Source organism: Lepisosteus platostomus, chromosome 5 (assembly GCF_059453375.1).
Source record: "Lepisosteus platostomus isolate fLepPlt1 chromosome 5, fLepPlt1.hap1, whole genome shotgun sequence".
In the NCBI taxonomy this organism is placed as follows: Eukaryota; Metazoa; Chordata; class Actinopteri; order Semionotiformes; family Lepisosteidae; genus Lepisosteus; species Lepisosteus platostomus.
In genome coordinates this window covers 21,092,384-21,117,391 of record NC_142615.1, presented here as the reverse complement: position 1 = coordinate 21,117,391, position 25,008 = coordinate 21,092,384, and the positions used below count along the sequence as shown (strand labels likewise).

Below are 25,008 nucleotides of genomic sequence, written 5' to 3'. Positions count from 1 at the left end.
TAGTGAAATTTGGACTGAACAAAGTAGTCCAGCCCTTTTACAACATTACATACCCACTGATTAAAGCTTAAAACTACAGCAGCAGGAGTAACAATAATGGCAACAACATGTTTGGAGCTCGGCATTTCATTTATTCTGCGGAAACGTATCGGAATGAACTGCCCGAGATAAAAGAGTAATTGCGGCTTCAGATCGTTTTTACAGAGCATTGCGTTGTTCTGTTCATGCTGACTACACGCATTACATTTGTCATTTACTGCAAGTGTTGCTTTTCCAGGTTTTCTGAAATTCCTCGCATTTGAGCCAGCACTAAAATATTCCCAGTGGGCAAAAGACGTATAATATACGTCTATTAAACGTATACCTTAGACGTCTAAATGTGGTCTACAATTCGTCTAGAATGAAATTCTAATATACGTCTTAAGTTATACGTCAATTATACGTCTATGTTTAGACGTTCATTATACATAAATGGTTGGAGTTCTATTATACGGATACATTTAGAGGACTATTATACATATATGGTTGGAGTTCCGGATAACTTTACAGGTCTATTATACGGATAACTTTAGAGGACTATTATACGTATATGGTTAGAGGTCTATTATACGTATAACTTTAGACGTCTATTATACGTATATGGTTAGAGGTCTATTATACGTATAACTTTAGACGTCTATTATACGTATATGGTTAGAGGTCTATTATACGGATAACATTAGAGGTCTATTATACATCAAAGATAGATTTTATAGGTGTAGAAACAAGTAAACCAAGCCAATGATTAGGTTTAGAAATTTATTCTGAAAATACACATTCACACCTGAAACATACGTATTTCAAATTATACATTGTATACAATCAATCAACAATCAACATATGGGCAATAATCATAAAAAACACAACTAGTCTTAAACTTCAGCTACAAATTCTGGTAACATGGCAATATACAGTATAGTAATGACAAACACAAAACTAATTACATTAACACACTAACTCAAAACCACATTTTGATTCAAATATACATTTTAAAATGTACAACTTCTATATTTCCAAGAAAAAAAATATTACAATGGAAGTTAAGACGATTTTTGTCCACTATTTGCAAACCCTGTCTAATTGTCCTCACAGTTAGAACCAAAAACCTATTATTTTCAGTGTCCAGATCTCCTGGCCCCCTGCCTTGCATATGCATTCTTCAAGTAACACATTGCGTGCTCCTTTATTTCTTTTTCTGTTGATGTAGGGTGGGACTTCAGCACCGCAGCTAGGAGAAAATTATATAATATTACTTCCCAAATAAATGATGATTAATATCTTCTTTAGTATAATCTAAAAAATGAACGGTTTACTAAGCTCAAAGCTGAAATAAATGTATAAAATTTGGCTTGCATCATAGCAGTTGAGCAATAAAGTAATAATAATAATAATAATAATTATAATAATTGCTTACACTTATATAGCGCTTTTTCTGGACACTCTACTCAAAGCGCTTTACAGGTAATGGGGACTCCCCTCCGCCACCACAAAGTCTGTCCTAATTACCCAAAGTTTGAAAGTACAACATAGAATAAGAATAAGAGAAACGGCAAAACGATTTTGTGTCATCTTCCCCTTTCAAAATATTTTCTGTGCCATTTTTTTGCTTATTCACGTAATATTTTAATCAAAATAATATTAAGAAAGATCTGTATGTATTCAGATAGTATTATTATTGTTCATACTCGTCAAAAGAAGATTGCTGAGATATTTGCAGATATACTTCTACGTTTGAAAAACGTGTCCAAAATGGTGACCAACGAATACTAGCAATGCATTGTGGTATATAACCGGAAAATATGCTGGGTTCGATATTTTCTCAACGTATGCGTTTATTAATGTTGTCGATATTATGGTTGAAATTTAACATTGATAATACATCGCGGCTATGTGCCCCCTGCTATGAGCTGATGTGCAATTTTAACGCATGCAGTTAGTAAGGATCGGTCACTGTTGTATGGTATTATATATAATGACATTATGGAATAGGATGGGGACAGGCCTGGCATCACGGGGGGAGGGGGGAATGTCGCCCCTTCAGTTTTGGGCAAAAAGATTTACCTAACTTAATTTGCGCCCTAAAAAAATAGTTGTACTTTGTCAATGGTCAGACAACACTAAATGACACGAACAGTCACTCAGTCTGTTTGATGGGCAGGAGGGCTATCCGTCCAGGAACTTCACATATCAGTGTCGTTATTGAGTGTCAACATTACGATCCTGTTTGCTCAGGTGGACCGATTCCTTGCAGTAGTTTATCATTATACTTAAAATCGTTATATAACTAGGACTAGTTATAGCAGTCTGTGCTTTCTGTTGGTTTTACAACATTTTTTTCTTAACGATTCAGAACGTCCATGTAGCTGCAAAAATGAACGCTTATGGTACTTTTCGCTCCAGGCAATACAAACCGTGAGAGTGACGAAAAATGTGAAACTGAACTTCATCGCAAATACCAGATTGCTAGTCGTTATCTTCTATCATGAAGCACTAATCAATGGCATAGCTGCGAGATTTCATTTGGGTAGCTGCACCGTACAGCTCCGTTTCAACCGAAATATCACTCCCCCCTCAGAATTTCAGACGCCCCCCTACAGATTTTTCCCCGGGCACCGCGCACTGATGGGGGACGGGGTGTCCAGGAAATGGTATAAACTTTTGTCAAGAAAATAAAAATAGAAACTTTATAGGCACTCAAACATTTTACTGTTTTTTTTCAGGCAGGTGGCAAGACCCCCTCAGCAAAACCCTTGTATGCCAAGCTGTGGGCATTGATTCGTCGAATATACGTATATTTACGGCGAAATTACGTCTATACGTATATATACGTCGCCTCGACGTATAATCAACGTCGAATTGCAACCGTAAAATCGACGACATGAATAAACGCATATATAACGTCGAAAACACATCTAACACAGTGCCTGAGGCTTTTTACTGTATGTATCGTGTGTGCCGCAACTAGGAGTATACGGCACTCTGCACAGTGCACGAAGTAAATTATTTTGGCAGTAATTAATTTACACGTGTATAATAAATATAGTAAATATAATACATTAATTACTGCCAAAATAATTTACTTCGTGCACTGTGCCGTATACTCCTAGTTGTGGCACACACGATACATACAGTAAAAAGCCTCAGGCACTGTGTTAGACGTGTTTTCGACGTTATATATGCGTTTATTCATGTCGTCGATTTTACGGTTGCAATTCGACGTTGATTATACGTCGAGGCGACGTATATATACGTATAGACGTAATTTCGCCGTAAATATACGTATATTCGACGAATCAATGCCCACTGGGTTTCATTCCCGTCGCTGAATACATCGTGGAAACGGTATTTGGAACGGAATGCTGTCACTCATGAAACCTCTTTCTTATTCGGTTCTGAAGTTTGAAAATGAAAATAAAACGGGGGTCACTTCATAGGCTTGAAAGAAGTCCAAGCAGCATAAAAACCCGCGAATTCTCACAAAGGCTGCACCTTTCTTCTGCTGCTGTTATAAATCAGCCTTAAACATTTGAATACATACCTTACTGCTGCTAATCACATTCACGTGTTTACGAAGCTTTTTTCTGTCCGTTATGTTTTTGCTAAGCAGTTTCTCCGTTTTCCTCGTACTGTGATTGTCAGCGAGCACAACAAGACTGAAACAGTGTAAAGGCAGGTAAAAAAGACAGGGTAAAACGCCTGATTGTCGGGAGTGGGATTTGAACCCGTGCCTCTATTTGGAGAGTGAAACACAAAGCTTAAAAGACACGAAGCTGTGAATTTGCTGTTTTAAACCGCTCGACTATCCTGAAGAAATAGGTGCTGACTGCAGCAGTCGCATCCGATTTTCCGTAATTTTAGGACGATTGATACGACTGGACTAACACAATTTGTGGCGTTTAGTATGACATGGAAAACGGTACCGGAGCATTCGGGTCCGGACTACCAGACTCAGAAACAGTTTTTACCCCCGCACTATCAAACTATTAAACTCCCAGCCTCTCTCACTCTCTCCTCACCTCTCACCTATGATCTGTACCTCACAGTGCCTTCTTTCTTACCAAAAACCCAAACACACATTGAAAATCTACCTCTACCTTACATGTCAAAAGCTCACTCCCCATCATTTCTATCCCTTTATTTCATTCTTTTGATGCGTATTTTTGCACATAACCTGTTACCTTTTTGTTGTTTTGCACGCTGCCTGTTGTTTTTTGGACATCGGCTGTTGTCTCTGTCTTTCTTTTGTTATACAATTGTATTGTTGTTGTGTTTTTTTCTTTGTACTACTTATGTCCGAGAGCTAGCTAAATAGCATTTCGTTATACCATATACCTGTGTATGAGTATAATGACAATAAACTTGGACTTGAACTTGACATAGTCTTGCAGGCAGTATATTATTTTATCGTTTACTCGTTTAAAAAAACACGGTCTTCTCGTTCCTAAGTCAGATTTTTAGTGCTTTCGAACGTTACTTCCAACTTGGACTGACAGCTCACCCGATCTGTTTGTGATCAGACCATGGAGTCGGGGGCTGTACCAAGCGCACGTTCCTTCCCAATGCTAAGGCGATCATTCGGAAGATGGGTGTGAAGAGAAACAAGCTTTGTCGACTAAAAAACAAGGCAGGATATGCAAGAATACTAATCACTGGCGACAGTTATGTTCTCTTACTATTGAGATCCCTACATTGCGAGTTTTTTTAAGACTTTGAAACTAAAGGAAAGCGATGACAAGTGAAACTGGCACGGGTGGGGCTTAAACCCACGCTCTTCGGTTTACGAGACCGACGCCTTACCACTTGGCCTCCGCGCCTTCAAGTAAGCATTTGAATAAGGTTGTTCAAATTATTTTTTTCTGAATCTGGTTTACATCGCCAAATGTAAACCGGAGGCAGCAACAACAATAAAAGGGATACTTGTCCTTAAACTCGGACGTGATGTTCTGCAGACATGTGCACAATGTCCTGTTTTCTTGCAGTGTAGACATTTTGCTGTTCACGCTCCGCATTCATCTGCTTTGTGCGTTATAAGTCCGCACCTGTAACATGTAATGTCAGCCGTCCCCTGTTCTTCTATATCTCTAGCATGACTGCGTCCTGCTGCTCGGCTTTTGTTTGTAAAGTTTGAGCGAGCGCCCCGTTCAGTGTCACTTTGTCACTGTGGTCAGAAAGCATTCTTGATTCTGCTTGAGCTGCTTCATGAATTCTAGCGACTGTAAGAGCTCTTTTTAAAGTCAGCCCTTCCTCCTGCAGCAATTTATAGTCTCTTATGTGCACATTTTTCCACAAGTTGATCTCTTAACATGTCAGTTTCCAATACTCCAAAGTCACAAGATTTAGCCAGTTCTCTTGGTGCAGTCACAAAAGCATCAACAGATTCGTCCTGAGACTAAGTTCTCTGCCTAAATTTTATGCCACGGTGTAAAGGAAGCGTCTAAGGCAGCTACAGTCTTTTTCTCCAGGGCAAAAATCCGCTGCACGGAAGCCCCGATACAGTGCAGTAATGTAGCACGTCTCACGGCATCCTGAGCTTCTGTAGATCCACCGGCTATTTAAAAAACATCTGTACGACTCCATCCATATCTTGTATTCCGTATACAAATCCGGAGCTCCGAGGTTCAGTAGAAGCGGTGGAAAAAGACGGGCATAAGCAAAGCTTCTCGGCGCGGCTGCCATATCTTCCAATGGGCAAGCTAAACGAAAAGTCCGAAAATTCAGAAGTTCGTTTCTACCAGCAAGAGAACTAAAATCTGCAGTGTTCTGCTCGCTTTGAGTCCGTTAACCACTCATCTCTCGTCGCCATAAATGTTGTGTATCTAAATGTAGAGACGTTTTTATATTATTTTAACTATTTTATTAACTACACAGATCACGCCCTTACACCATATATACCTGCCTTCTACTCTCTCGATCTGTTGTCTCGCGATGTCTACTCACTATACTACATTTAGCATGACTTCTTGTTGCAGTTGAGCTCAAAGCTGGAGATGATCTCCATATTCTACCGCACTAACTAGTCCGAAACGTAGTACACAGTACACACTTTTTAAGTGAAGTCAGGTTGTTAAAAAATTTAAACCAGCGCCTTGTCACAGAAACGTACCCCAGTCTCCCGCGAAACAAGCGGGGGGTACTCAGCACTATACTAACGAGGAGCGCTTGTCTGCAGCTGAGCGTCAGCTCTGTTTACTGTCAGCAGTCATTTCCTCATTTCAAAAGACTTTTTCACCTGCTCTCAGCTTTTAAAGACAGTCTCAGCTCTTGATAAAGAAAAGCCATGCGTGGGAGACTCCCTCTCTGAAGAAGTTTGCCGTCACCCTGCGAGGGAGAAGAGCCATCAATCACCGAGGCAACCACTGAGACAGTTAACATTAAACACGTGAAATGCGAGATGTTGTGATTTTTTTCCCGCTTAAGGCTTCTATCGTTTCTACTCTAACGAGAAAGACCTCTTTATTAGAAGTGAGATTTTAACAAACGTCTCCAGGGTTAACTGCGACCTGAACGCAACACCTAAGACCACCAGCCATCTTGCCTGTGGTACTTACAATGAAGTATATATTTTATTTCTTTCTACTCGTTGATAAGAAAAAAAAGTGAAATCATGTAATTAGGGATACGCTTTTTTTTTCATGGGGAAAACTAGCCCGAGCAAATGTAAAGTTTAGAGCAGCGCTCAATAAAAATGATCAGAACCCGAAAGCGCTTCTTATGCGGATCAGTATATTCCGATACCCCTGGTTCTGCAGAAGAAATAAGAAAGGCCGAACTCAAAGCACTGTGTTGCCATTACGGGTACTCTGTCTGCTGCTGCTTTAAGATCTACTCACACCGTGTTGCCATTAAGGCTACCTAGTTAAAAAAACGTATCGTCACCTTTTTGAACGTGATTATTAGACACCCATTAAATCTCAACCGAGGTTTCTTGAGAGATCGTTCAGCGAGCGAGTAATAAAAAAACTACTTCGCTTCCATCCTCTGCTGTCACTGTAAACTCGGACGTGATGATGTGCAGTGTGCCTTTCCTCTTGTCGTATTCAAGAGGTCTCACTGTGTGAGCTCCTCACTGCGTGTTCTGTACTCTACTGTGATTTAATTTAGATGATTACGTGGAGTAGAGTGACAAGATCTACTTGAACATTTTCGGTTTGTGAAATGAAACACTAAATACACTACTGTAAATACAAGTAATGGACATTTAAAATAACCACAGTACAGCTAGAAGAGTGAAAGATAAAAGACTATTTAGAATGACATTCACAATAGAATTAAAAACGGCACAGCCGCCCGAACAGGGACTTGAACCCTGGGACCTCAGATTAAAAGGCTGATGCTTCACCGAATGAGCTAGCCGGGCTCTGGAAGAACGCCGACACTGTCGGGATCCTCGCAAGTCATGTGTCTCTTGTGCCGAGGAGTAGTCATACCTGACCCGTCTGGAATGACCACTGACAGACTTTATCCAGAAGCGACGGCACTACTCCCAGTAGAATGAGTGAGAAATACAGCATGACATGGGTAGTTAAGGGGCTCCCACAATCCATCTTTCCTCACATTACTGATTTTTTTCAATAGCATTTTGACCTTTTTTCACATTCAGATTTTTTTCACATTTAATAAAATCTTTTAATCAACAACATTAAAAAGAAAACAAGTGGAACATTTTTTGGAACAATAATTAAAAAAAAATATTTCAATGCCTTGGTTGTATACGTGTGCACACCCTTTATAAAGGGAGTTGCAACAGTGCTGAAATGTAAAGAGCATTTCTGTAGAGAAAACAGCATTTTTTCTGCCTCGATGTTAAGCTTAGGGAGCCTGTCTTTTAGAAATTCTATTTCTTAACACCTTGCACAGCCTCCCGGCAGACTAACGAATATTTTTTTGGAGAAATTGGCTCACACACCGGAAGACACTAACGTTTATTTACGTTAGAGTATGTAAAACTCAGGCTTTAACAGATGTTCATGATGTTTCACACGGGGTGTTACCTGTTGTAGTGTTTCAAAAGATGTGTTAGCGGACCACAAATTATCTTGAAAAGATTTGGGTTTGTACTGGCTGGGATTCAAACCCGACTCAATTATTTGGAAGGCGCCTGTACCACCAACGCACTTCCGAGAAGCACCTGCAAATTATCACAATCCTCTCTCTCACCTACAAAGTTATGGAGACACAGACGTCCAATGAAAACTAATTTTATTCACTCAAGGCTCCACTCTTTTGTTGTGATGTCATTTTAATTAATATTAGCTTTGATAAGGTGTCGTTTTTGCCTCTTAAAGTTAAAGTCTGCTCCTTTCTTCCTGGTATAGAAATAACATGTTCCATCTTTGTTTAAAAACACCACTAAAAGTACATTATTCAGCTCTAACGCCTGTGTGCATTGACAAGACATCTCAAAAGGACTTATCAAATAAGAACACGATCCTGCTTGTTACCATTCCTGTGGTTGGGGCGTTGTTTCACCCTTTTATTTTCTTCTACAATATTTGCAGACAGGGCTTTATCACTCGAGTTGTACAGAACAAGTGTGCATCGGTCCATGAAAATAATCAGTAGTGCTGTTTTTCTATGCATAGTTTAATCAAGAGCACTTAAAAGATGCAAAAAGCTTTCAAATAAAACAGAATTGAAAGACAGTCGAGTAATGAGGTAGAAAAAAAGCACTCCCCCGTCTGGGAATTAACCACCGTCGCACGTGTGACTGGATACAAAAATCATGGATTAATTTGTGCCCAGTCTCTTGAAGCTTCAATGCGATTATTTTTCCTTCCTTATTTCTTCATTCCAATGCATTTACTCTGTAGTAGAGGAAACGCGAAAGTGGGAAACTGCAGGCATTCTTCGTGAGTGGTGGATTGTGATCAGTGAGCATCTGGACAAGTCTGTTCCGTTACCTTTTCCATCGGGGATGTAGCTCAGTGGTAAAGCGCATGCTTCGCATGTATGAGGTCCCTGGTTCAATCCCTGACATCTCCAGGTGCTTTATATTACAGTACTCGCATCGCAATCTTCTGTTGAGTGAGAACTCTTTGGTTGTGTTCAGAGAGAGCCAGGTTTACACAACTAAATGCAGGCACGCTCGACGTGCTGCAGAGTTGCGCTGCTGTTTAAAATGTACCTCATTTAGTTCTGTTAAATCCTAAATTATTTGAACTAATCATTTAGTTCAAATTCAGGAAATCCAGAGATTACTTCACACTTGCCGTGGCTGTTGCAGAAAACACCTCTAGGATTCAGCGAGCGAATCCTCCTTCTGAACTCCGCACTAAACTGAAAGCTTCACGAACTCCTCACTGCGTGTCCTGTACTGTTACAAGTGCTGTCGTGTAGATGTGAAGCACAGCCATAAACACACTTTGAACTTTTGCCGTTTGTTAATGAAAATGCAAAAGAGCATGACAAGTATTGATCGTATAAAATATCCATGGCACAACTCGAGAAAGTACACAACCGTCCGCACCCGGGTTTGGATCCTGAATGCTAGAGTTAAAAGAACATAAGCGACGTTTATGACCTATAAACTCTCTAAATTGTCTTATAGTTTATGAAATAAAACACTTTCTTAATAATTACTTACTGATAATAGACGATTTATTGAATTTTAACAAAATCACAATTACAAACTTTTTCGGTTAAACTGTTATTCACATACTCTAACGTAAATAAACGTTAGTGTGTTTTGGTGTGTGAGCCAATTTCTCCCAAAAATATTCGTTAGTCTGCCGGGAGGCTGTGCAAGGTGTTAAGAAATAGAATTTCTAAAAGACAGGCTCCCTAAGCTTAACATCAAGGCAGAAAAAATGCTGTTTTCTCCACAGAAATGGTCTTTACATTTCAGCACTGTTGCAACTCCCTTTATAAAGGGTGTGCACACGTATACAACCAAGGCATTGAAAGTTTTTTTTTAATTATTGTTCCAAAAAATGTTCCATTTGTTTTCTTTTTAATGTTGTTGATTAAAAGATTTTATTAAATGTGAAAAAAATCTGAATGTGAAAAAAGGTCAAAATGCTATTGAAAAAAATCAGTAATGTGAGGAAAGATGGATTGTTGGAGCCCCTTAACTACCCATGTCATGCTGTATTTCTCACTCATTCTACTGGGAGTAGTGCCGTCGCTTCTGGATAAAGTCTGTCAGTGGTCATTCCAGACGGATCCGGTATGACTGCTCTTCGGAACAAGAGACACGTGACTTTCGAGGATCCCGACAGTGTCGACTTTCTTTCAGAGCCCGGATAGCTCAGTCGGTAGAGCATCAGACTTTTAATCTGAGGGTCCAGGGTTCAAGTCCCTGTTCGGGCGGTTGTGCAGTTCTTAAGTCTATTGGGAATGTCATTCTAAATAGTCTTTTATCTTTCACTCTTCTAGCTGTACTGTGGTTATTTTAAATGTCCATTACTTGTATTTACAGTAGTGTATTTAGTGTTTCATTTCACAAACCGAAAATGTTCAAGTAGATCTTGTCACTCTACTCCACGTAATCATCTAAATTAAATCACAGTAGAGTACAGAACACGCAGTGAGGAGCTCACACAGTGAGTACTCTTGAATACGACAAGAGGAAAGGCACACTGCACATCTGCAGAACATCACGTCCGAGTTTACAGTGACAGCAGAGGTTGGAAGCGACGTAGTTTTTTATTACTCGCTCGCTGAACGATCTCTCAAGAAACCTCGGTGGAGATTTAACGGGTGTCTAATAATCACGTTCAAAAAGGTGACGATAAGTTTTTTTTTAACTAGGTAGCCTTAATGGCAACACGGTGTGAGTAGATCTTAAAGCAGCTGCAGACAGAGTACCCGTAATGGCAACACAGTGCTTTGAGTTCGGCTTTTCTTATTTCTTCGGTAGAACCAGTGGTATCGGAATATACTGATCCGGATAAGAAGCGCTTTCGGTTTCTGATCATTTTTATTGAGCGCTGCTATGGTCTTAGGCGTTGCGTTCAGGTCGCAGTTAACCCTGGAGACGTTTGTTAAAATCTCACTTCTAATAAAGAGGTCTTTCTCGTTAGAGTAGAAACGATAGAAGCCTTAAGCGGGAAAAAAATCACAACATCTCGCATTTCACGTGTTTAATGTTAACTGTCTCAGTGGTTGCCTCGGTGATTGATGGCTCTTCTCCCTCGCAGGGTGACGGCAAACTTCTTCAGAGAGGGAGTCTCCCACGCATGGCTTTTCTTTATCAAGAGCTGAGACTGTCTTTAAAAGCTGAGAGCAGGTGAAAAAGTCTTTTGAAATGAGGAAATGACTGCTGACAGTAAACAGAGCTGACGCTCAGCTGCAGACAAGCGCTCCTCGTTAGTATAGTGCTGAGTACCCCCCGCTTGTTGCGCGGGAGACTGGGGTACGTTTCTGTGACAAGGCGCTGGTTTAAATTTTTTAACAACCTGACTTCACTTAAAAAGTGTGTACTGTGTACTACGTTTCGGACTAGTTAGTGCGGTAGAATATGGAGATCATCTCCAGCTTTGAGCTCAACTGCAACAAGAAGTCATGCTAAATGTAGTATAGTGAGTAGACATCGCGAGACAACAGATCGAGAGAGTAGAAGGCAGGTATATATGGTGTAAGGGCGTGATCTGTGTAGTTAATAAAATAGTTAAAATAATATAAAAACGTCTCTACATTTAGATACACAACATTTATGGCGACGAGAGATGAGTGGTTAACGGACTCAAAGCGAGCAGAACACTGCAGATTTTAGTTCTCTTGCTGGTAGAAACGAACTTCTGAATTTTCGGACTTTTCGTTTAGCTTGCCCATTGGAAGATATGGCAGCCGCGCCGAGAAGCTTTGCTTATGCCCGTCTTTTTCCACCGCTTCTACTGAACCTCGGAGCTCCGGATTTGTATACGGAATACAAGATATGGATGGAGTCGTACAGATGTTTTTTAAATAGCCGGTGGATCTACAGAAGCTCAGGATGCCGTGAGACGTGCTACATTACTGCACTGTATCGGGGCTTCCGTGCAGCGGATTTTTGCCCTGGAGAAAAAGACTGTAGCTGCCTTAGACGCTTCCTTTACACCGTGGCATAAAATTTAGGCAGAGAACTTAGTCTCAGGACGAATCTGTTGATGCTTTTGTGACTGCACCAAGAGAACTGGCTAAATCTTGTGACTTTGGAGTATTGGAAACTGACATGTTAAGAGATCAACTTGTGGAAAAATGTGCACATAAGAGACTATAAATTGCTGCAGGAGGAAGGGCTGACTTTAAAAGAGCTCTTACAGTCGCTAGAATTCATGAAGCAGCTCAAGCAGAATCAAGAATGCTTTCTGACCACAGTGACAAAGTGACACTGAACGGGGCGCTCGCTCAAACTTTACAAGCAAAAGCCGAGCAGCAGGACGCAGTCATGCTAGAGAAATAGAAGAACAGGGGACGGCTGACATTACATGTTACAGGTGCGGACTAACAATGCACAAAGCAGATGAATGCGGAGCGTGAACAGCAAAATGTCTACACTGCAAGAAAACAGGACATTGTGCACATGTCTGCAGAACATCACGTCCGAGTTTAAGGACAAGTATCCCTTTTATTGTTGTTGCTGCCTCCGGTTTACATTTGGCGATGTAAACCAGATTCAGAAAAAAATAATTTGGACAACCTTATTCCCATACTTGCTTGAAGGCGCGGTGGCCAAGTGGTAAGGCGTCGGTCTCGTAAACCGAAGAACGTGGGTTCAAACCCCACCCGTGCCAGTTTCACTTGTCATCGCTTTCCTTTAGTTTCAAAGTCTTAAAAAAACTCGCAATGTAGGGATCTCAATAGTAAGAGAACATCACTGTCGCCAGCGATTAGTATTCTTGCATATCCTGCATTGTTTTTTAGTCGACAAAGCTTGTTTCACACCCATCTTCCGAATGATCGCCTCAGCATTGGGAAGGAACGTGCGCTTGGTACAGCACCCGACTCCATGGTCTGATCACAAACAGATCGGGTGAGCTGTCAGTCCAGGTTGGAAGTAACGTTCGAAAGCACAAAAAATCTGACTTAGAAACGAGAAGACCGTGTTTTTTTTAAACGAGTAAACGATGAAATAATATACTGCCTGCAAGACTATGTCAAGTTCAAGTTTAAAGTTCAAGTTTATTGTCATTATACTCATACACAGGTATATGGTATAACGAAATGCTATTTAGCTAGCTCTCGGACATAAGTAGTACAAAGAAAAAAACACAACAACAATACAATTGTATAACAAAAGAAAGACAGAGACAACAGCCGATGTCCAAAAAACAACAGGCAGCGTGCAAAACAACAAAAAGGTAACAGGTTATGTGCAAAAACACGCATCAAAAGAATGAAATAAAGGGATAGAAATGATGGGGAGTGAGCTTTTGACATGTATGGTAGAGGTAGATTTTCAATGTGTGTTTGGGTTTTTGGTAAGAAAGAAGGCACTGTGAGGTTCAGATCATAGGTGAGAGGTGAGGAGTGAGCGAGAGAGGCTGGGTTTGATAGTTTGATATTGCGGGGGTAAAAACTGTTTCTGAGTCTAGTAGTCCGGACCCGAATGCTCCGGTACCGTTTTCCATGTCATAATAAACGCCACAAATTGTGTTAGTCCAGTCATATCAATCGTCCTAAAATTACGGAAAATCGGATGGGACTGGTGCAGTCAGCACCTATTTCTTCAGGATAGTCGAGCGGTTTAAAACAGCAAATTCGCAGATTCGTGTTTCACTCTCCAAATAGAGGCACGGGTTCAAATCCCACTCCCGAGAATCAGGCGTTTTACCCTGTCTTTTTTACCTGCCTTTACACTGTTTCAGTCTTGTTGTGCTCGCTGACAATCACAGTACGAGGAAAACGGAGAAACTGCTTAGCAAAAACATAACGGACAGAAAAGAGCTTCGTAAACACGTGAATGTGATTAGCAGCAGTAAGGTATGTATTCAAATGTTTAAGGCTGATTTATAACAGCAGCAGAAGAAAGGTGCAGCCTTTGTGAGAATTCGCGGGTTTTTATGCTGCTTGGACTTCTTTCAAGCCTATGAAGTGACCCCCGTTTTATTTTCATTTTCAAACTTCAGAACCGAATAACAAAGAGGTTTCATGAGTGACAGCATTCCGTTCCAAATACCGTTTCCACGATGTATTCAGCGACGGGAATGAAATATTTTAGTGCTGGCTCAAATGCGAGGAATTTCAGAAAAACCTGGAAAAGCAACGCTTGCAGTAAATGACAAATGTAATGCGTGTAGTCAGCATGAACAGAACAACGCAATGCTCTGTAAAAAACGATCTGAAGCCGCAATTACTCTTTTATCTCGGGCACTTCATTCCGATACGTTTCCGCAGAATAAATAAAATGCCGAGCTCCAAACATGTTGTTGCCATTATTGTTACTCCTGCTACTGTAGTTTAAAGCTTTATTCAGTGGGTATGTAATGTTGTAAAAGGGCTGGACTACTTTGTTCAGTCCAAATTCCACTATGTGAATTTATGCTTTTTTAATATAAGCATTAACAATACAATGCGTGCTCAAAAACCCTTACTTATTAGCTTAAGAAACGGCAGTGTTTTGACAAAGTGTGGTATTCGAACAGAAAATGCTGAAGTGTTTAATACTTGCTTGTGAGCAGATCTCCCTCGATTTAGACAAACTCTTGTTCGGCTGATGATTTCAGATCAAAATCTGAATCAAGTGGAAAGAAAGCTGAATTACGCTGGGCACTGGGTATCACTGTTACGCCATCAGGTCATGCTAGGAGGATTGGGGGGATGAAATTGACACAGAGGGACCCAATGTGGGGGCTGAACCCACAGTTCTGAGATTAAGAGATTCTTGCTCTATGGACTGCGCCTATATAACTCTTGTGCTACAGCGGTAATGTTTCTGGGTGTGGATGAACATGACATTATAGACTGACAGCAGGAACACGTGGCCCACAGGCAGTGACAGTTTCGCTATATTTGGCTGCAGTATATTGTGTTGAGAGCAGCATTAACTTTCCTGCAGAGATGGGAGTGCCTTTAATACAGCTCTTTCAATCGGACAGAGTAACAGGAACTGACCTAAAGTTTCGGCTGTGGATCCATCTCCACATGGGGGACAGTAAAATAGCGATGAAGTAATGTTTCTGGGTGTGGATGAACATGACATAATAGACTGCCAGCAGGAACACGTGGCCCACAGGCAGTGACAGTATCGCTATATTTGGCTGCAGTATATTGTGTTGAGAGCAGCAATAACTTTCCTGCAGAGATGGGAGTGCCTTTAATACAGCTCTTTCAATCGGACAGAGTAACAGGAACTGACCTAAAGTTTCAGCTGTGGATCTATCTCCACATGGGGGAAAGAGACAGTAAAATAGCGATGAAGAAACATAAAGATTTGTGCTCGCTGCAAAGTAGGAAAGTGGTGGTCAGACACATGAAACAGCTTGGTGATAATTTGCAGTGACAATTTTATGTTATTTAGTACACGGATTTCTCTTCATGTTCCTTAAGATGTGTAATTTGTATGTTGGTTGTATGAGAACAGTTTCTCCTAAAGTCCTGTCAATTGACAGTGGAGAGCTAGCTGGTGCACATCTTCAAGAAGACTCTCTTTAAGGCGGTTACAAGTTTCTCGAACAAATCTGTGTCATATTTTTAAAATAGTTTAGCTAATGAGCAACGAGAGTACAAATAAATTCTCCCACCCTCCATTTGAAGATAAAACTCCATGTGCGAGTCAATGTTTCCTTGAAGCTACTGATGTTCGTCATTATTGGACATTCCCGATGATATTGACTAAGAAGCTCAATTTTTACGTGTTGTAGTTCAACATGTGCAAAACACTCGTATCCCCTGCAAATATCGGCAAGGTCAGTGATATTCTCAACAATTTGTGCCATTGCAATTCGTGCGATTGGTGCCATACTTTTTCGAAATGTATACTGACATGCCAGGATCAGAGGGTCATATTTAAAAAACTGGTGCATTAAAATTTCTTGTACTTCAGGATTTTGATAGTCTGTTACATTGTCTTTCACACGGCGGTGTCAGAACTGTGAGACATTTTCATAATCGGGGGGAAGGCCGTAGCAATAAGCAGAAAGTGCAGTTACCTTTTCCCAGTGTAAGTCCGTGTTGTGGTGAGTTTTTAAAATTGGTTTGCGATTTTCTGAAATATATTCCATACAAAAATATAATTTGGACAGTCGCTATTTATTTGGATATTCCTTTTCAGTGAAGATGTCTACAGTATTCCAGCCGGATTAGTACTGATCGAAGAGAGCCATCTACAGGCGAAAGGCGACATAACATCACAGCAGCACCATTTAAGGTGGAACGAAAAACACGCATAAGAAGCTGGTGAATAAGAAGCTACTGTAACTTCAGCCTCGTAGCAGACCCTTGGAGGCACGCTCAAAATAATCATCTTTCCAAGTACTTAAGAGTCATATTTAGATCGCTTTACTGCAATTTTATGTGATTGATGGGAGATGTGAAGCCATCGAGCCTGTACTGCACTTTCACATTGAAACTGAAGCCATTTCTCATGCTTTCTCTCAGTTTCGGGGCTGCAATTGAGTGTAAAGGAGGCGACTTGAAATTGAAACGTGTAATCACCTTACAGAGGGTCTTCACGACGGGCTGCGTCAGCTAGTTCTCCATTATTGTCAGTTTACTGGACTTCTGAAGAAACCTATCTACAGCGAAGATACAAACTGCACAGTTTAAGGCACATGAAGAGAAATCTGTTTGCTGATTGACTCAAAAAATGTCGATACAAATAATCTGCCAGGCTGATTTACTTGTCTGACCACCTCCCTCAGTTCCCCTTTGCTGTTAGCACAATTCTTTCAGTTTCTTTTCTTGTATTTTCCTTGCTATTTTAGTGTTCCCCATGTATAGATGGATCCACAACCGAAACCGTTTTCACCCTGTGTTTCTGCAGCGTCAGTCTGTATGAGGAGCATGACTTGCACAGCTCCAGTGGCGCAATCGGTCAGCGCGCGGTACTTATACAGCAGTGCACAGCGGAGTCATGCCGAGGTTGTGAGTTCAAGCCTCACCTGGAGCAGTGTCTTTAGCTACTGAGAGCAACTGTCGAGTTTAGATACTGTTAGGTATTTGATGGAGATAAATTAACATCAAACGAACAAGTAAAGATTTATTTCGAGTCACAATCAAAGAAGGCTCCACAGCTGAAACGTTGTGTTTACTTCTAGTTTCAGCATGGAATAAACCTATACTTTTCCATTTGCAGCCCACGCATGCTGTGATGCAGCTCCCTACTTAAATTTCTATCAGCTGTGTACCTCCAGTTGACCTGTACATAAATATATGAGAGAGGTCTACTGAGACAAGAGGAGCACTGAAGACTTGATAAAGCTCTCACATTAGATTCTGTGTTTATGTTGTTCCCCAGATTTGTTTTTAATGTTCTTTTTCTTTTGAAGTTGTTGCGTTTGGTTTTTTTTCTGATTGGTAGCTACAACGGGTCAGTTGCAACAAACTGGCTGCTGAAATTTGTCAGCAGCTCTGTAGCAAACCTGTTCTCAATTGCAACAAACCTAAAATAACAGCTGCTCCCCATTAGATGTTACTAAAGTAGGAGACTAAGCAGACGAAGTGGAACAATAGATTACATTGGAAGTGTCCTGAATGTAGTGGAAATAATATCGTCATTAAGTAATGAACAATTGCTTTCCAGACACTACAATTATTCACAAGGAATTTTATCAATACTTATTTTATTAATAAAAGTGTAATATCTTAATAATCAACTTTAATGTTATCTTTATTAGTAGCTGTATTACAGGTAATGCATGCACAGACTTTATTATACTATAATGAATTTTCAGATATCCCGGGGAGAGAACTGAAATGAAGGAAATACATATTTAAAAGGGGTGTAAGTCTTAAATGTGTTCTGTCACATAGGGGTGTTAATTGAATAGATTTGTTGTAATATTATTTGACTCTACACTTGTGTTTCTCAGGAGACAGCATTAATATTGGGGATTTGCGGATACAGATAATAAGTTGTACTATACAGGCAAATGTATGGTTACCTTAATGAAAAAAAACTCTTATCATTACCCTTTTCAACATTATTATTTAAGACAGTCTTTCAGAACAGTATTCTCGTATTAGTGGCTATAGTCTAATGATAATGGTGGTGAAACAGGCAAAATGTGCGGAAAGAATTGGAGATGGAACAGGAGACTCATCCAGTCGATAGAAAGCTTGGGTAGGACTGCACTAACACCGTGTCAGTGCTTAGTAGCGTCATTTAAAAATAATACGTGGTTTAACAATATCAACTGCTCTTCTGTGAGCTCAGCTCCACTACTAGTAATACATTGCCCAAATTTTCAAATTAGATACAAGTGTTTTCTACGTGTATGTAATAGGTACTTTTTTGTTTTAACTGATTTAAAATATAATCTTTATAAAACAGACAAAGGGTTTATGTGTCGCGCTGAAATTCACACACAAGTAAGGAAAGATATCGCGCTTAGGAAGAAATCCAGAGTGGAGACGCCGGCGATTGAAAACAACCACATACAGCCTGTATGTGCTCTACCACTGAACAAACTTCCGACAACTACTGTATCTTTATCTGGAGCACTTTCTTTTAGGAAGAGTGAGGAGTCTACAAGCCTAGAAAATAAGACAACTAAGTGAACGACAAAGTTTCACTTTTTGATTAAAGAACATAAAAAACACCTTTCTTCCAGCCAAATTCAAACCAGAGAACAAAGAGTTCCCAGCTGTTTCCACTATATTCCTCCGCTCTTACAACTGAGTTATCGAAAACACAGGAAGCCCACCTTTTGTCTTACATAAAGCACAATGTAGTGCAGCGGTCCTATTTATTTAAAACCCAGTTCGAAATCAAATCTCATTCCCATAGTCCTGTTTAGTTTGAATTTAAGCAGTTGTAGCAGCAATGCTTGGTAATAAGACAGAATTAAGCGTTGCTGTGCTTTCCTTAATGAGGCCCCATCTCACTCTCCATCTCTGTGGTTCAGCCACAGAGAAAGTATTCATGCAGGCTGATTTAAGATGTTTTCTTTTGATAAGGGACAGCTCCCAAACGGGGATGCACTTAGATAAGCCTGGCTATCATGATCAATGGTCATCCATTGGCGCCTATCTGTCTAAGGAGTGCCAAATGGACATCTGGACTGCATTCCTAAGTGTCAGGAGTATGTGACTCGTATCTCACCTTGATCAACCAATTAGAGACTGGCAGGGTGTGGTAACACCATGTGGGTCTCCAATGCCTGCCAAACTCTCAACCAATCAGAACACATCTGTGTCTTGGTCAAAAAGGGAGCGCAAGCTCAGATCAGGGCTCTCCTTGGCCATTTTCGCGCATCCTCAGAGACAATCACGTGACAAAGGCTGTTGTCTGCAAAGGGACTTGGACTTTGTTCTAAGCGCGGGGCCGAGAATCCCGTACGTACTCAGAATTCTACCAACGTGAACGCTCCGCTTGATCAACGGCAGCCCACAGTTGGACCCTCGTCGACAACCTGAATAGCTTATTCAGAAGCAGCGCTGGACCGGGAACGAACCAGCTTCTTCCTGGGCAAAAGAGTGACTTGTGAGGACTAGCCGTCACACTGCATAGAGTGCATAGTGCATAGAGACTTTCTACCAGCCAGCCGGACTGCTGGTAGATCCCCTCGGAGCAACGACTGCCCTGCGCGCCGCAGTCAGATTCCTCCGCCCGTCCTACTCCGAGCTGCACCTCGACTGGTTGGCCAGTAGCCAGAGGACGCCGGGACAACGCCCATTGGACAACCGCTGGGACTGAGGCTGCAACAGAGCCTGTCAGCTGGTTTGGTGTTCGTGCTGGGAAATTCCAAATCCATACACAGTGGATAAGTAAACCCCATGTTCTACATTGCGTCTCGAGAATTCAATTGTACCTCAACACAAGTTGTTATCAATTTAATTCATGAGTAATGTATTTACTTCCGAGTTTAGAGTAACAGTGGGTAATAACACTGATTAGCGATTTGGTAACCGAACGATATATATTGACATATATTCTCTGTTGTGTATCTCTTTGTGTTTGCATCTCTTCGAGATTATATACTTTGTATATTGATAACCCTCACAGTAATGTCTGCTGCTCGTATCCAGGCAGACTAGTATATGTTTGGTGCACAATTTATATGAATAAATGTATCTCGTGTATTGAACCCGTGTGTGTGCGTTGTTAGTTGTTCTGACGATTGATTTTCTAAAAACCACAACGAACAACCTCGTGATTACTGCTACAATTAATAATTGTCTCAGTAAACCCATCAAACCTCTACACTTGTATAGTATAATTTATTATCTGTACCCGCAAATCCCCAATATTACTGCTGTCTCCTGAGAAACACAAGTGTAGAGTCAAATCATATGAAATAATACAACAAATCTATTCAATTAACACCCAGATGTGACAGAACACTTTTAAGACTTTAAGACCCCTTTAAATAAGTATTTCCTTAATTTCAGTTCTCTTCCCTCCATGGGATACCTGAAAATTCACTATAGCATAATAAAGGCTGTGCATGCATTACCTGTAATACAGCTACTAATAAAGATAACATTAAAGTTGATTATTAAGAAATCACGCTTTTATTAATAAAATATGTTTTGATAAAAGAAGTCTTAATAGAACCTAGGTAAATCCCTGTAGTAGTCTAACACCTACAAAAAAGAAAAAAAAACAAAACAACTTCAAAACAAAGAGAAAAAGAACATTAAAAACAAATCTGGGTAACAACAAAAACACAGAAAAGTGAGTGCTTTTTCAAGTCTTCAGTACTCCATCGTGCTCCTCTCGTTTCAGTAGACCTCTCTCATATATTTGTGTATAGGTCTGCTGGAGGTCCATTGCTGATGGTAATTTAAGTAGGGAGCTGTGTCAGCATGTGTGGACTGCATAGGAACAAGTAAAATTTTATTCCATGCTGAAAAGAGAAGCAAACAACGTTTGAGCTTTGGAGCCTTCTTCAGGTCTGACAAGGAACAAACCTTTACTTGTTCCTTTCATGTTAATTTAGACCTGATCTCCAGCAAATACTTAACAGGACCTAAACTGGTCAGTTAGTTTAAATAGTTGAAAATATAGGCCACACTGCTCCAGGTGAGGCTTGAACTCAATCTCAGCATGAGTTCGATCGCACCACTGGAGCTGCAGAAGTCTTTTTTTACACAGACTAATGCAATTGCAATCAGTCACGAAACAAACGAGAACTGCAGCTGTACACTTGAGACAGGACGCTACTGTATTAATTTTGTTTAACACTCCAGTCGAACAAGCCAACATGTCACTATTGCTAAATCGTTACAAACGACGTCAACTAATGACCAGTTTTATTTTTAACAGAACTTTACTGAAAGTTAAACTTATAAAACTACCTGAGCAAATAAATACAACAATTATTGTTCCTCTGACCTTCTCAGTATTTCTTTTTTTAAATTAATACATTTGTTTATCCACAGTGTGCCTTGTGCTTACTTTTCAGAACTCTCTCTCCTGTGTCAGTAGGAGCTTACATTTCAAGTTAAGTTCTTTAATCAGTTCCAATATCTTCCTTTCAAAGTAGGGAAGAGCAAGCTGGCATGTTGTTTTGCCTGTGGTTATTCTTTATGACTATATCTTCTGACACCTGTGCACAATCCTACAACATTACAAGAGAAGCACTATAACAGGAGTCATAAAAATGCAAGAAGCCACTTTGAACAATCTTTCAGAATTGTAAAACAACTAACCCTTTGCTTGGCTGTCATTTGGTTTGTATACCAGTCCATCAAGAGCCAGCACCATCATCATCAGGTCATGTGCAGTCCTACACAACCTTGCGATTGACTGGGATGAGCTACCTTTTCCATCTCCATGGCATGCAGCACACTCTGGCTGTTTCAACACAGTCATTATTGGACCACAGTGTACTGTCTCTTCTGTCCTGTGGCTATCATAATCACTTTTAAGAAGCCAAGTTTGTTTCTTTAACATGTGCTTGGGTGCCACCCATTTCCTTATTATCCCTGCTTTCCACTGAAAACCACAAATACAGAGACCCATCACAATAAAATACTTAGCAAATCTATGCAGTTGACTCCCAAATTTTATAGAACATATTAAAAGCTCCCACTCTATTTATATAACCATTTGCTCTGTTCTGTTCTCTTCACTTCCTAGCATATCTTAAAGCTCACAGCTACTAGTAATGATTGACATTAAACATAAATAGTAAATGACACTTCTGTAAATACACACATTAATAAACTTCATTATTAATAAATATGGTATGAATGTAAAGCAATTTTAATTAATATTCCAATACATTTCCAAGCAACGGATTATTTCCACTATATTTGGGAGCCTTCTAATGCAATCCTACGTTACACCGAGTACGGTGCTAAGCCATATGAAGACAGTTTAAATTAGTCCGCTACTTTAGTTACTCTGGAGTGCTGCAGTTGTTACTTTGTGTTCATTGCAATTGAGAACAGGTTAAGTTCGGCACTGCGGACTAAGCACAGCAGCAAAGTTTGTTGCAATTGGACTTAAGCTGGAGCACAAGTTTAGACGGCATCTGCGTTCTAAGCATGGGTTGAACTCCTGTTAGTATGCTACTTTCAGTTCGATGCAATTGACCCATAGAGTTTGCCCTAATAAGATCTGAATAAAGCTTAAGCAGAGCCAACCCATTGCCTTTATAACTTCCATTAATCTCCACCCATCTTCCCTCGCTCACTTTTGATCTTTCTAAGACAAGCATTTAACTGGAGTTCAGCCCAATGATACTGGTGAGAACCAGAGAAAAAATATATATATATATTGTAACGCCCTCGCCTGGTGGTGAGGAGGAAGCGCCCCTAGGCGTGCATAGTACCGCTGGGCATGCTGGGAGTTGTAGCCGGGGAGAGTCTGAGGGTCAGCACGGTGACCAGCGGCTGACCCTACCTGTGTAAATAATGTCCTAGTAGTTCTAGTGCCCTGTGTAGTCTTATAAGTGTATAGCGTGTTGTTAAGTAATAACCACCATAAAGATGTGTACGTGTTCTGTCAGTCTTCTCATGTGCATGTATATGCTGTGTTTGGTTTTGTGGTTGTTGAAGAATAAAGCTATTGCTTGGTTTGTTAATCGTGTCTCCACTGGTCCTTTGTTCTGAGAAGAACCTGTGAATGCTATATCGGTGTCAGAAGCGGGCAGGATGGACAAATCGTGGCAGACACTACCCGATTCTGTCAAGTGCCGGTTGACTCTAAAAGAGACAAAACCCACCGGCAGCACACATAGGGAGCCTGAGCAACTCCTGGGTGCGACCGGTGGCCACGGCCCTTACCAGGGCTACTCAGTAGTTGTCCCGCCGGTAGAATTGGGGCGACTGACCGCTACTCCTGGCCAGTGGGTGCCCCTGAGAGAGGATACCCTCCCTGCCGGAAACGACCAGTGGCGCGGGTGCGACCCAGTCACTACAACAGGGAAGTGCCTTGTGAAACCTACGAGGCGCAGTTCCAGCTGGCGGCCCAGAAGAATGGCTGGAGCCGAGCGGAGATGGTGGCGGCTCTGGAAGGATCGGGCTGCCAAATGCTCTTGGATGTCTCGGAGGAGGACAGAGGCGAATACACGGCGCTGGCGGCAGCTCTCCAGCTGCACTTCGCCGTGGAGGAGCCGCTGGACCTGATGCGGGAGAGACTGGCCCTGCAGCAGCGCCAACCAGGAGAGCGACTGGGCCCGGTTGCCACTGATGTCATGTTCCTCGCCCGCCGAGGATACCCAACTTTTCCCCGGGAGGCGCAGCGGGAGATGGCTCTCCAGGCCTTTCTCAAGGCCCTCTCACCCGAGGAGCTGCTGCGCCACGTGCAGCTGGCCGCGCCAACATCGCTGGAGCAGGCCTTGGCCCTTGCTACACGGGCTGAGGCCGTGTTCGGGGTGACTGGAAGCGCCAGCAGACGCAGTGCACCCTGCCGGCTGACCGAGGCGACGACGGAGGAGTCCAGCGAGGGGGAAGAGGAGCCAGACCTTGCAGCGACCCCTGACGAACAGCCCCACACGCTGCTTTGCGACCGCTGCAGGAAGAGGGGACTCCGAACTCCTCGATCGGCGTCGGGAAACGGGAACGGGACAGCTCGCTGCAGTCCGGGGGAAACGGGTGCTTGCCTTCCGTCTGGGTGCAGCGACGGTGCGCCACCCCTGCTACCTTGCACCCATCCAGGAGGACTGCATTCTGGGGCTGGACCTACTGCAGCGAGTGGGGGCCAGGTTGGACTTGGACCGGCAGGAGTTGGTGTGGCATTGCGTGGAAGCGAGGTGTGCCGTTGAGGACCTCTTCCAGCGGAGCTGCGAGGGCCTCGATCAGGACCAGCGGCAGCGGCTCCAGGAGCTTCTCGCCCAGAACGAAGACCTCTTTGCGGCGAGAGATGAGGACTGCACCCGCACTGCCCTGGTCCAACACGAGATCAACACCGGCGACGCTCGGCCCATCCGCATCCCACCGGGACGCATGGTCCATGCCAAGCGGACCGCCGCCGAGGAAAAGATCCGGGAGATGGCCGCAGCGGGGGTGATTGAGCCCTCCGCGAGCCCGTGGTCGCCGCCAGCCGTACTGGTTAAAAAAAAAGACTGCTCGTGGAGGTTCTGCGTCAACTACCGCAAGCTGAACGAGGTCACCCGGAAAGATTCCTACCCCCTGCCGAGGATCGATGATGCCCTGGACTACATCACCGGGTCGACCTGGTTCAGCTCCCTGGACCTCCGCTGCGGCTACTGGCAGGTACCGCATGCTCCCGATGCTCGCCCGAAGACGGCCTTAACCATCGGCCAGGGCCTCTGGCAGTTTACTGTCATGCCTTTTGGCCTGTGCAATGCCCCGGCGACGTTCGAGAGGCTGATGGAGAGGGTGCTGGCATCGGTCCTGATCGGTCCTGACGATCTGCTGGTTCATGCACGGAGTTACGACCAGGCCTTGACGAACCTCCAGGCGGTGCTGGCCTGC

General features: G+C 42.1%; 5 non-coding genes across 5 annotated transcripts; 4 read left to right on the top strand and 1 right to left on the bottom strand.

Annotated features, from left to right (window-relative positions):
* Positions 1-4,781: 4,781 nt before the first annotated feature.
* trnat-cgu (transfer RNA threonine (anticodon CGU)) lies at positions 4,782-4,853 on the bottom strand. The gene has a single exon. It is a non-coding gene; the product is annotated as a tRNA-Thr (tRNA).
* Positions 4,854-8,949: 4,096 nt separating this feature from the next.
* Positions 8,950-9,021, top strand: trnaa-cgc (transfer RNA alanine (anticodon CGC)). The gene has a single exon. It is a non-coding gene; the product is annotated as a tRNA-Ala (tRNA).
* A 1,253-nt stretch (positions 9,022-10,274) lies between these two features.
* On the top strand, positions 10,275-10,347 carry trnak-uuu (transfer RNA lysine (anticodon UUU)). Its single transcript has one exon. It is a non-coding gene; the product is annotated as a tRNA-Lys (tRNA).
* A 2,333-nt stretch (positions 10,348-12,680) lies between these two features.
* trnat-cgu (transfer RNA threonine (anticodon CGU)) lies at positions 12,681-12,752 on the top strand. The gene has a single exon. It is a non-coding gene; the product is annotated as a tRNA-Thr (tRNA).
* A 4,222-nt stretch (positions 12,753-16,974) lies between these two features.
* trnai-uau (transfer RNA isoleucine (anticodon UAU)) lies at positions 16,975-17,068 on the top strand. Its single transcript has 2 exons — positions 16,975-17,012; positions 17,033-17,068. It is a non-coding gene; the product is annotated as a tRNA-Ile (tRNA).
* The last annotated feature ends 7,940 nt before the right edge of the window (positions 17,069-25,008 follow it).